The sequence below is a fragment of the Nothobranchius furzeri genome, chromosome 14, assembly GCF_043380555.1.
Source record: "Nothobranchius furzeri strain GRZ-AD chromosome 14, NfurGRZ-RIMD1, whole genome shotgun sequence".
In the NCBI taxonomy this organism is placed as follows: domain Eukaryota; kingdom Metazoa; phylum Chordata; class Actinopteri; order Cyprinodontiformes; family Nothobranchiidae; genus Nothobranchius; species Nothobranchius furzeri.
In genome coordinates this window covers 29,477,247-29,489,282 of record NC_091754.1, presented here as the reverse complement: position 1 = coordinate 29,489,282, position 12,036 = coordinate 29,477,247, and the positions used below count along the sequence as shown (strand labels likewise).

At 39.2% G+C, this 12,036-nt stretch overlaps 1 long non-coding RNA gene across 1 annotated transcript; it reads right to left on the bottom strand.

Annotated features, from left to right (window-relative positions):
- Positions 1-9,092: 9,092 nt before the first annotated feature.
- Positions 9,093-11,177, bottom strand: LOC107389454 (uncharacterized). Its single transcript, XR_001573433.3, has 4 exons — positions 11,087-11,177; positions 9,697-9,866; positions 9,282-9,560; positions 9,093-9,164 (listed from the first exon to the last, which is right to left on the bottom strand). It is a non-coding gene; the product is annotated as an uncharacterized lncRNA (long non-coding RNA).
- Between the last annotated feature and the right edge of the window lie 859 nt (positions 11,178-12,036).

Genomic DNA, 12,036 nt, shown 5'->3' with positions numbered 1-12,036 from the left:
TAATGATTCTGTCTTGAGGTTAAAATATATTAAAATGTTTTACAATTAGTTAGATTAATAATAATTACATGAATTTGGGTGGGCATTTCTTTATTATTATTATTATTATTATTATTATTATTACATATATTTGCCAACAAATTAAAGACACTAAAATAATAAACAAACAAACAAATAAATAAATGTAAAGAATGTAGGTGTTGTGTTATTTATTTCTTTGTGCTGGATTCTTTAAATCTCTTTAATTTTCATTTAAGTCATTTATACAAATAGATATAAAATTAAAATTGTTTCATAATTTTAGACACAAAACACTTTAAAGATGCCACAGACGAAACTCTGATCACACTTAATGAACGTCACCCTTAATATAAAACTGTCAATGTGTTGGGTTCATAATCTTTATTTTTAATGTAGTACTTTTCTTCTTTACTTACCAAAGTAGGTAACATCGAGAACAAATTAGCAGTTGCCAAACTCTATTCTTAAAGAAGTTTTAGTATTTTTATTGCTTTGGGCTAAAATTTCAGCCAATGTATGAATATCTATTGTCAAACTGTGTTGACAGTGCTATTGTTCCAGCGAGCTGTAACAAAAATGACTGACTTTAGGAATGACTTTTTCAAAATACGTTTGTCTTATTTTTAAGTTTGTTGTGTGAGATGCAAAAAATTACCGAATTATTGAATCTTCTGTAGAAGAAAGCAAACACCTTGTAACAGGTGTGATGCTTCTTGAAGCAGCTTTGAACAAGATAAAGCAAATATGGAAATGTGATGTATTTAATGTTTGAATGAAGGAAAAATTAGCAAAGGGTTTGCACGAAGCACAATATGTATGTGAAATTGATCGATTTGGGTAACAATTTCAGCTGACAATGATAGATGTTCCTGCATTTCCATCCTTCTCTGCAGCCTTGTTTAGAAGATGACTTGTAAACCACATGCAAACATGCAAACGTCATTATTTTATCAACTCTATGTAAAAAACTGTAAAACGTTCACAGTCTTTGGGTGAAATTAAAACTTTTAGACTACTGTGCAAGAATCGATTTATGTCAGTAACTCAGCTTAGACTGAGACCATCTAAAGGCTCAGGAACCTGTTGCAGGTGTTCTGGATTCATTAGCTGATTGGAGAGTCTAGAATATTGAACCTATTCACAATATTCTGATTGTCTGAGATTATGATTTTAGGGTTTTCATAAGCTGTAAGCCATAAGCATAACTAGTTATAACAAATAAAAGCTTGAAATATCTGGCTTTGCACGTAATGAATTTCACATTTTAAGTTGAATCACTGAAATAAATTAACCTTGCACTATATTCTAGTTTTTAGAGTGTGACATTTGTATTTGTAGGATGACAGTGACAGGAGTAGGAGTTTATGGTTTATTGGTTTTTGTGTCCTTTGGCAACACACGTCATCCTTGTTTCCTGCTGGAGGTGGTTGGAGGGACGGGTGTCACCAGTGTACAGCAGCCTTGCCTCTGTCAGTGTGCTCCTGGGCCACTGTGACTCACCATCAGTGAGTGGATGTGGACAAATGGTGAAATGACTGACTGATGTAGTGTAAAGTGCTTTGGAGTTTTTGGACTTGAAGTGCTATACAAATTGCAGACCACTTACAATTTTGAGGGTCAGTATTTAAAGGAAGTTACCATCATGGGAGTGTTCAGGATTTTTATCAACAACCCAGTGCCTGTAACCAGAGAAAAATAAAACAAATGACAGACAAGTGTCCAGATTGCAATGAGGAGGCAGAAGCTACAAGGCTACTGCCCCGAGCTCCTGAATCCTCAGTTTATTTATAACGAGATAAGATAATGTGTGTGTGTGTGGGAATGTCTGTGTGAGCGTGAGTGTGGGTGTGTCTGAATAAATGAGCATGCATTTAGGCATAGAGAAATACATATTGCATTCAAGTGATTGAATCAATGATCAAGAAATAATAATCATAAAATTTCCATAACAGGGAGCCTTTTAGGTTTGATGATCAACTTTTCAAAACTAAAATGGATGCCACAGGAGAAATTACTGCATGCTGGTTTAAATATAGAAATGAGAACAGACTATTCTAAGGCCAAATCAGAGATAATAAGAAATGAATGAAACATTTGGTAAAAGGAAATACCTACATTCTGTTTTTGCATTACTACCAAGAGTTACTGTATGCAGCGTGCTGGAATACTTAAGAAACTAAAGCTGTCTAGAGATTCTTAGAAACTGCTCCAATAACAAGTGCTCTAGTGGTTTTTGTCAGTCAGTTCAAACGTCCACTCCACCAGCAGCTTGGCTGCAGGAGCGCTGGGCCTTCCCTCAGGGGAGAGGGGGCAACCCAATCCCAGGCTTATATAGATATGGACACAACAGACAAGCCAGCGCTGGCAGGTGGTCTCTGCTTGGACGTGTGTTTTCTGTTTGGGAGGTGTGAAGGGAGGAGATGCTGCTCACTTACAGGCTTGTTCCTGTTCTGAAGGGAGATGATGCCTCCTCCCATGGGCATAACGCATGGAGACAAGGCGGTGAACTGGAGACGTGATGAACTGTTTCTGCTACTATACAGCTTCCTGTACACACACACACACACACACACACACACACACACACACACACACACACACACACACACACACACACACACACTCACACAGAGGCAAACAACGATTGTGTCCAGTTAACAAGTTAGAAGTGTTTAAATCATCACAACAACAAAAAATATACTTTTTCTCAATTCTTCGTCTTTTTTTGACTCCAGATATTTGACAGAACTGTCATTTGTCATATTTGTATATTCTTTCCTTGTCTTACTCTATTTTTGTTAACTTGACTGTTTTCTGGGTTTTATTTTTGGGCTAAATTAGTCATTTTTACGTTGAAGTGGCAGTGTGTGGTTTCTTGGCCCTAGGGGGCAGTAAATACATTTCAGGGTAGTTTTACACCATATCACCGTGACTGTCGCTAATAAAAAACTAAAAATAAAGTTATAGTAAATATTGTTTCCTGTGGAGCAGAAAGCACATGACCTCGACATGACTCCTTTGACTTTGACATGAGAGATTGCAACGCTGGTTGTTGTTTTCTGGTGCTGCAGTTTCCAGATCTGCTCTGGGTCCTGCGCCTGCCGATGACATCATCATACTACGGTAATCCCACTCAGCCAAAACCTATTGCAACTCTTTTTCTATTCTGTTCTTTCAGATAGGTTTTGGAAAGAGTTTAGTGGTTTTGTTATTAAATTCATGTTTCTTACTGCCTAAACGTTTTCGAACTTGGTAACGTAACTTCCGTAAGTCGTACGTCCAGCCAATCATATAGTGTGACATCATCAACAGGTGCAGGCCCCCAAACCGGCCAGAAGGAAACATGGCGTCCCCCAAAGATGCTAGCCCCATGCCCTAGTGTATGTATTTAGACACGATTGTTTTGGTTGTATATCACGAAGCCGCCAATATTCATCAACAACTGGACATCATTGTATTCATTTTTAACAATATTTCCATGGATATTCCCAGAGATTAAAGGAAAAAATACACATTATCACTTTAATATACATTTTCCCAGCCTTCTTTCTTCCAAGTCACTGCCTGGTGTTTATGAATAATTTTGGTTTATTTATCAGGTTGAATGAATTTCTACAACATTCTCATTTTTATCAGCTTTTTTTTTTTTTATCTCAGAAGCATGTTTTGCAATTTTTCTACCTTCTGTGTTTTTGTGCATTTTGGTCCACAAAGCCTAACTGGACACAAAAACCAAAGCTGTTGAGTCATGTTTGTAGGAATATTTTGGTCTTTTTTGTTTAGTAATGGACAAGAATAAAAATACCAGATACAGTTTTGTTTTGAGACAACAGCTTAAACCATCTACACTGAGAAGTGAGATGAGTTATGTCTCTTACACCATGCTAAACTTTTGACACGGGTGTTTCATCGGTTTTTAATTAGCAGTTTGACACACTTTAAACTAAATCTAGTTAGGCAATACAAAATTCTTGAAAAAAAACACCACACCTTTACTAAAAAAACATTCTGAATGATTTAAATAAAATATTATTCTCTCAGTTGAATAAAAATAAATAAATACATTGATTTTCCTTTACATTTAGTTCACGAATCAAAGTTAGAGTTTACACTGTCAAAAAAAAATCATTCAGTTTATAACCAAACCACTTATCCTCAGATTTATTTTTGGCTTCTGTGTTTTATTCTGGAGGAAACATGAAGCTCTTTTAATCCAGATGATGTAAATTAAAGCCGAAAGCCAAAAAAGAAACCCACAGCCCCTTTTTCCAACGTTAAGTGCATGTTTTAGAGCCGATCTGCCACTGGGTTCAGTCTTATTTATCACTGCGGCCTATTTTTCAATCACTTCACCCATCTGACTATTTAAACACAATCATCTCTCACTCCAGCGAGCCCTGACAGCAGAATTTGCCTTTTCACTCAGAGGTGACTTCCAAGATACACAAATAACACAGAGGTGCATTTATGGTATTTGTATAATCCATGAAGTGAAAATTAGGGACTATTTAGATGAAAGGCAATTAGACAATTACAGCTAATGAGGCCAATCCTTTTCTTTCACTCCAACGAGTCCGCAGACTAATTATCAAATTAAAGAATGCTTCTTTTCTCCTTCTGACCCCATCGTTAAAGAGGGGGGGGGGTTCTTGGGAAAGGCAAACATTGGTGTGCTCTGTGCAGGCAGAGGCTGCAGAACAGGCGGACTGCATTTAGAAACTGATGGGTGTATTAATCACCGCCCGAGTTGAGACAGCTTTACGGTCTGCAGGGCAGGAACACTAACGTAGAGCACATTCAGGCTCTCCAACAGCCAAACAGGAAATGTGGTTGCAGCCACAGGAAGTGGACCACATGAACTGCAGAAACCTGTTGGAGAAGCTTCCTCTTCTGCAGAGAACAGAGGAGATTCAAGGAAATCCACTTGACTTTTTATTGGATGTGTATCCATGACATGTTTCCCTGAAGCTGAACAAAGTCAGGTGCGCTAGAGGGAGAGAAAGAAGTGTGATAGCTGCAAGTCAGGATTTGTTCGCCCCTCTCTGCAGGCGAGCATCCTTCAGATGATTACGCTCACTAATCAAACGGTGTCTGTTTTCCCTCTTAGTGGATGGAAAGCTGATCGGGCTCGGTGGGATACTAGACAGGATGTTTCCCAGTGCCCCCCCTCCCTTTAACATATCTGTTTGCCAAGCAGTCCAGGTCCTTCTGGTATTAAAAAAAATCCAAATGAACCTTTTCAAAAATGTTCTGTTCTCTTAAAACCATCCCTTAATTAACCCAACACAGATCATCCTCTCACCCTCTACTGTTTTGCAGGCAGCAGCTGCACCTACCGGCAACTGAGAGGCACATTTTAAAAGCTGCTTCAGCCATCAAACCCAAAAAACAAAGTTAGAATAGAACAAAAATACTTTTTCATTAATGATTTTAGTGATAATCAAAACCAGACACTTCTTTGTTTTTATTTTCTAAGTAATCCTTCCATAAAATTGTTGACACAGCTTCTAAAATCCACACAAAGCAGCAGCTCTGCAGCACAGATGGCACTAAGTGCCACAGAGCGATCGGGTTTCTCCCAGCACAGCTAACAAGCGTCAACTTAACTGCTGCTTTTCCTTCATTTTCCCACTCTAATTTCGTTCTTCATCAAACTTCTCCTGTCATCCATGTTACACTCTCAATGTCAAGTGTCAAGTTCAGGGGTCAAAGGTTGAGACAGAGTTCTTTTCACACTCCCATGTCTGCCCTCTTCTTTCACAGAGCAGCGCTACAGGTGCAAGGTGTCTCGGAAATTACGCTGAGAAAAAAAAAGGTGTCCTAATTGATTCCTGTTCGTTGTCGTTGACCACCTTTTGTTTGTTTTGGACGGCGTTTCCTCAAGTCTCCATGGTGGACAAAGAGGTGATGAGTTCACCACAGCCTCTTTATGACAATAACTCCTCCTGTCACCTGCTTTCATATGGCAGGGGTGTTGGAGACTCCCGCTGACACTCTTGACATGGCTGGACTTAATGAGGACTGATGGGAACCTGTCAGTGAAGCAATGCTTTAAGCAGCTTTGTCACAGATCAGCCGCTGGAGTTTTATGCAAAACCGCCGTTCTGCTTAGAGATGACCTTCCAAAGTTCACAGGAAGTCGTCTCACAGAGAAAATGCTGGGATGCGTTAAAATGTTCAATACTGGCATGCAAATTCACAAGCTCACTTCCTCTGAATTTTACCCCAAAAGTTGAACTGCAGGATAAATATGGGATGTTTTTTTTTTTCATTCTAAGCCATTAAAGTTTAGGCTCAGAAAGCTTACGCTGCTTCTTCAATCCCTCCAGTGAATACACGAACATAAATATACAGAATGTGAAGTTAGTTCATTAAAGTAAACAGGAATGATTTGGTTTGCATGAGTAACGGTGCTGCAGAGATGCTCTGTGGCCTTGCTGAGGATGAGGGAATTGGAAGAAAATGTAATGAAATCAGCATCAGGAGGGGAAACGACCCAGTCAGTTTCCTGTGTGTTTTATGTTTTTACAGATTTCACTTTTTTATCAAGCTATTAAACAAATGAAGAGTTTGTCAAATTTAACGTTTGCTTATATAAATGATTATGACAGTGTTTAAATGTGAAACAAATCCAACAAAAGTTGGTTTAGATGGGATCCTTTGACATTAGCTGAATGGACATGGTTTATTGTTGAGCACCCGAACATAATAATAAAGTCTCTTAATTTAACATGTTCCACTCATACTCTCTAAAGCTGCCATATACATTGTAAAACTCGTCGTCGTCTTCCTCCGCTTATCCGGGTCGCGGGGGCAGCATCCCAACTAGGGAGCTCCAGACCGTCCTCTCCCCGGCCACCTCCACCAGCTCCTCCAGCAGGACCCCAAGGCGTTCCCGGACCAGATTGGAGATGTAACCTCTCCAACGTGTCCTGGGTCGACCCGGGGGCCTCCTGCCGGCAGGACATACCCGAAACACCTCCCCAGGGAGGCGTCCAGGAGGCATCCTGACCAGATGCCCAAACCACCTCAACTGACTCCTTTCGATCCGGAGGAGCAGCGGTTCTACTCCGAGTCCCTCCCGAATGTCCGAGCTCCTCACCCTATCTCTAAGGCTGAGCCCGGCCACCCTACGGAGGAAACTCTTTTCGGCCGCTTGTATCCGTGATCTCGTTCTTTCAGTCATTACCCAAAGCTCATGATCATAGGTGAGGATTGGGACGTAGATCGACCGATAAATCGAGAGCCTGGCTTTCTGGCTCAGCTCCCTCTTCACCACGACAGATCGGCTCAGCGTCCGCATCACTGCAGACGCCGAACCAATCCGCCTGTCGATCTCCCGATCCCTCCTACCCTCACTCGTGAACAAGACCCCGAGATACTTAAACTCCTCCACTTGAGGTAGGACCTCTGTGCCGACCCGAAGTTGGCAAGCCACCCTTTTCCGGTCGAGAACCATGGTGTCAGATTTGGAGGTGCTGAACATTGTAAAACTAATTGCATGAATGCTTTATAAAACCTCCCCAGTGGCCTATAAACCACAGACAGCTCTTTGTGGTGCTGCACTATATTTTCTTTCATTAGTCTCACTTTAGACACTCAAATCGAGATTCACACTGAAACAAATTTTCATTCGAGCTTTGGCTTTTAGTCAGTTTGAACCCAATTTGACATTTTAACCCTCGACGCCTCAGCAATAAGAGGGTTAAGCTGCTAGTTTTTCTGTTTTTCTTCTAAATCTTTGTCTCTCAGACAGCTCTATCTTTTAGTCATCCACAAATGAAAAGTAAACACAAGAATTTGCCTGAGAGAGAATTTTCCTGAGTCAGTGGCTATTTTAACATGTTTGTTTTATTTATTCCACAATCAGCTATCAAAACAAACAAACAAACAAACAAACAAAAATACATTTGCTGCTGACTTTTCATAATTCAAAGGAATTCCTACTTTTTTTTAATTGTTGATATTTACCATTTATATCTGTTTGCAAAAACGAAGTTTTAAAAAGTGTATTTATTTATTTAACCTTTATTTAACCAGATGAGTCGATTGAGAACTCATTCTCATTTACAACGAAGATCTGCCCTAGAGGCAAAAAAGTAATAGATACAACCATCACGAGATTTTTGAGTCATCAAATGCAGCTTAAAAACATTTTACTTACATTATAAATAGAAAAACGAAGCAGATGCAGAAGCAGAAGCTGAAACAAAGCGAATACCCCCTAGTGGCTGGTTGCAGTATAACATGTAAGTCCGGCTCCTTCTGTTTACATGTATGGATCATGTGTCTTAAAGGGGACAAAGAATGCAGTTTATCAGCAATCTAAAACACTACTTTAAATCTCTAAGAATCATAAGAAATGTCCTTTTGTCTTTCATCTGTCCCAGGAGCCCTGATACAGGCAATTCTAACCTCCCTAAATCAGCCTTGATGTGAAAAGAACTGCTTACCCCTCCCACTCAATAGTATATCGCTGCAGACCCGGAGACTGCAGATTCAGGCTTGTACTGTTTTGAGACAGCGCCCTCTAAAGGACAAACCTGTAACTGCAACTGCAGATTCATGACCAACTGCAGATTCAAGGCTGCAGACTTGGACACCGCAGATTCACGCCTGCTGCAGATTCAAACTTCTACTGTTTAACAGTTCTAGATAAAAATGTGAAGTGAAATGTGAAAAGTTTATTCGTTGTTAAAGCTTCAGTGAAGTAGCTCTCAGAATACAAATTTGATAACTCCTGAGTAACTTTTAATAATAAAAGCTTTCATCATATTTAATTGAAGTTATTTGTAGAAACAAAAACAAAAAAACTTTTTACAACTTTCCTGGTTCTCATCCACCTTGATGGACCAAAACACATATGGCTCATGAATTCAATGCAGAATGCTGTGGAACTTTGCAATGACGAATTTAATACATTTCCTTAAAGTAAAACTTCATTATTATTGGTCCTTTAGATGGTCCATTATGATTTTGGTTTTCCTCTATAAACCAGAAAACATTTAATTTGAAATACCTAATCTGTGGTGTCTATTTCTCATTTTTGTCATGAAAATAGGAAACAAAAACGACGAGACACTGGAGTAGCGTTTAATATTTCATTGAGGTAGGCCATGGTGTGTGTGAGGTGGAGGTGGGGTCTGCAGAGAAAAGAAAAATGTTAAGCACAAAGCTGAAATAAAACACTTTTCTTTAAATTGTACACTCATCAAAATGTGTGCAACAATTCAGTGTTATATTTCCATTTACAGCCCTACCTACTATTTGGTGGTACCTACCACACCTACCACTATTTGGTGGTAGGTAGGTACCAGTGGTGGTGACTGTTGGTAAGGTAGAGGTTGGTGGTGCTGGAAGGGTGGTTGTCAGAGCTGGAAAGTTACCAATGGTATCCAGCTGTTGTGGGCCACCACGTTCCTTGCACAGACGCAAATGTTTCATGGTGTCTGCTTTCCGGAGAAGTGTGGATTTGCAGTACAGACAATGGAAATGAAGGTGCTGGCGACCACCTAATCCACATCTGTGAATGGTATAACCTTAAACATATAAACATAGAAATAGAAATCAACATTTTACTTTTTTAGGTTTTTGTACATAATTATTTAACAAAATATGAAATTGCAGCAACTCTTACATCACAAACAGGCACCAGGAGAATGTTTCAAACTTTACCGTCATGAAAAACTGCCCGTTTGGGGTGACATGACAAATGTGTCGCATTTGCTGAGGGTAGTTGGTTTAAACAGGCTTGAGCTGCAAAAGGGGCAGTGGTAGTTTGTGCAGCAGGTCCTTTATCGCTCCAACGGAGTCACAGGTTGCCCTCTCTGAATTGTAATGTGAATCTTAAAAACACAGAGCATGATCAGTCAATATTCCTTTTTGCACAGAATAAAATCATTACATACAGTATTGACCATAAAGTAATGTAACGGTACACCTATAAGTCCGGTTCAGTAAAAAATCCAGCCCTGTTGGGTTAATTCTCAGTATAGTGGGGGAATAAAGTGAGAAAAAAAATGTTTTATTTTGTGTAAACAAGTACAGCTTTAATGACATTTAAATCTGAAAATTAACTTCCAAATCATTTCTATCTTAAATTAACTCTCCGTATTTCCTTCAGTTTTTCAGAATTAAGAGTTCCAGCTTATTGCATTTGTTCGTGTTCATTCATTCTTCCAATTTATTTTAGTTTTGTTTTTGGAAGAAATAACAATTTTTTGTAGTGGCTGTAGAAAACATCTTCTCACGGACAGTGGAACACAAAGAACTGCTAAATTTAGCGTCTATTTGGCGTAGTCATGGTTGCTAGGCGACAGGACATACGCCACACAAGACTGTCCAATTTCACAGCTGTTAACTTACGATATATCTTGGTCAACGAAGGACCCGGTGTCTGGTACCAACAGCTCTCCATTGACCAGAATCCTTCGATTGATGGAGCCCATAAATTTGGATACAGTGTTGCTGGCTAATTGCTAATGTGTGCAACACAGTTACAAGTCTGAGTAGGAACTCTGTACGGGAAACCAAACGTTCCGTGCCGAGCCGACAAATACCAAAACATGAATCGCCACACCCACTTTGAGCCAATATAAATGTATGTATGTGTACAAGTAAACATTATTTATAATGTAAGCATAGGATAGCGTAAAATAAACCTTTCTACAGTCTTTGAAATAAACCAACGACTTTGTTTCTTTCCCAAATTGTGGACTATTCATACCTTCATGAAAATGTTGGCCTATAAAGTTTTTTGTGAAGTCATGCACAATAAATTTAATTACACAGTTAATTTATTTAGTAAAAGGATGGATAGCACAATATAACTAAATGTGCAATTCAGACCATTGCTTTACTGTAAGCATACTTAGCTCCTAGCTTAGCCTACATGTGGTGATTAAACATCGTCAACTCCTTTTCAACTTATCACCAGAAAACGTTATTTTCCTCATCAAATGTATCTCGAGGGTTAAATTTTGTTTAGAAATATAGTTGGTAAACATACGCTGGTTTCATTAAACAACAAATTATACAAATACTGTTATCCACTTTCTATACTTACTCTCCGATCGTACTCCATCTTGGAATGCTAGCAAACAGTGGGCGGCGCTGTCTCAAAAGCAGTGCAAACCTGAATCTGTAGTCTCCGGGTCTGCAGCGATACCCTTCTCCTCCCACTTGGCCAGGACTTGAATAGGCTAATGAGCTGCTTGCTGATTGGTTGGATTAAACCAGAAGGCTTCAGACAATGGAGACTGCAGATTGGAGGAGGAAGGGCTCCACACTGACATTTTCTTGAGAGGTTTCCCAGAAAATAACTTTTTCTCAGGCATTTTTAAACTTTCAAATTTACATAAAGAGTAGGCCACACACGGTTTTGACTTTTTGGCATGCTACTTTTGACCGCCCAAGCGGTCTTTATTCACAAACAACAAGAAAATGTTGGTTAAGATTCTTTGTCCCCTTTAAAGTGCACCTCTGATAACTTTTCCTAGGTGCTGACTCATTTCTGCAGCATCTTCAGTTCATTACTTAGATTATGATTTGTAACAAATAATTATTTCATTTAAAAAACACCATGTCAGTAACAACATCTCATGGCTTCACTTTTGAAATTCTTTTCTACAATCTTTAGAAAGAACCAAAACTTGTCTTTTAACCCTTTATAGGGCCAACGTCTATATTTAGACTCTTCTACTCATATTAAAATTTGTGCCGTGTGCCTTTTTACAAACTCTTAAATTTACGGGATTTCACCGAAATAATATCAGAGATCAAGCTAGTCATGGTTTGCGCCACGGCGCCATTCCACCAATGAAGTGCGGGACAAATATTGGTGTGTCTGCAGAACCAGAAACTTGCTCGGTCTCCTCTCGTGGTCAGATATTTAAAACTAAAGATGCTAGGTTTATGAAACTCTCCCATCACAAGGTTGACTAGTTGTGCTAAATAAGAATATAAGTGTTGCAAATGTTAAACTCAATAAAGTTGGTGAAATCTTAGCATGAAACT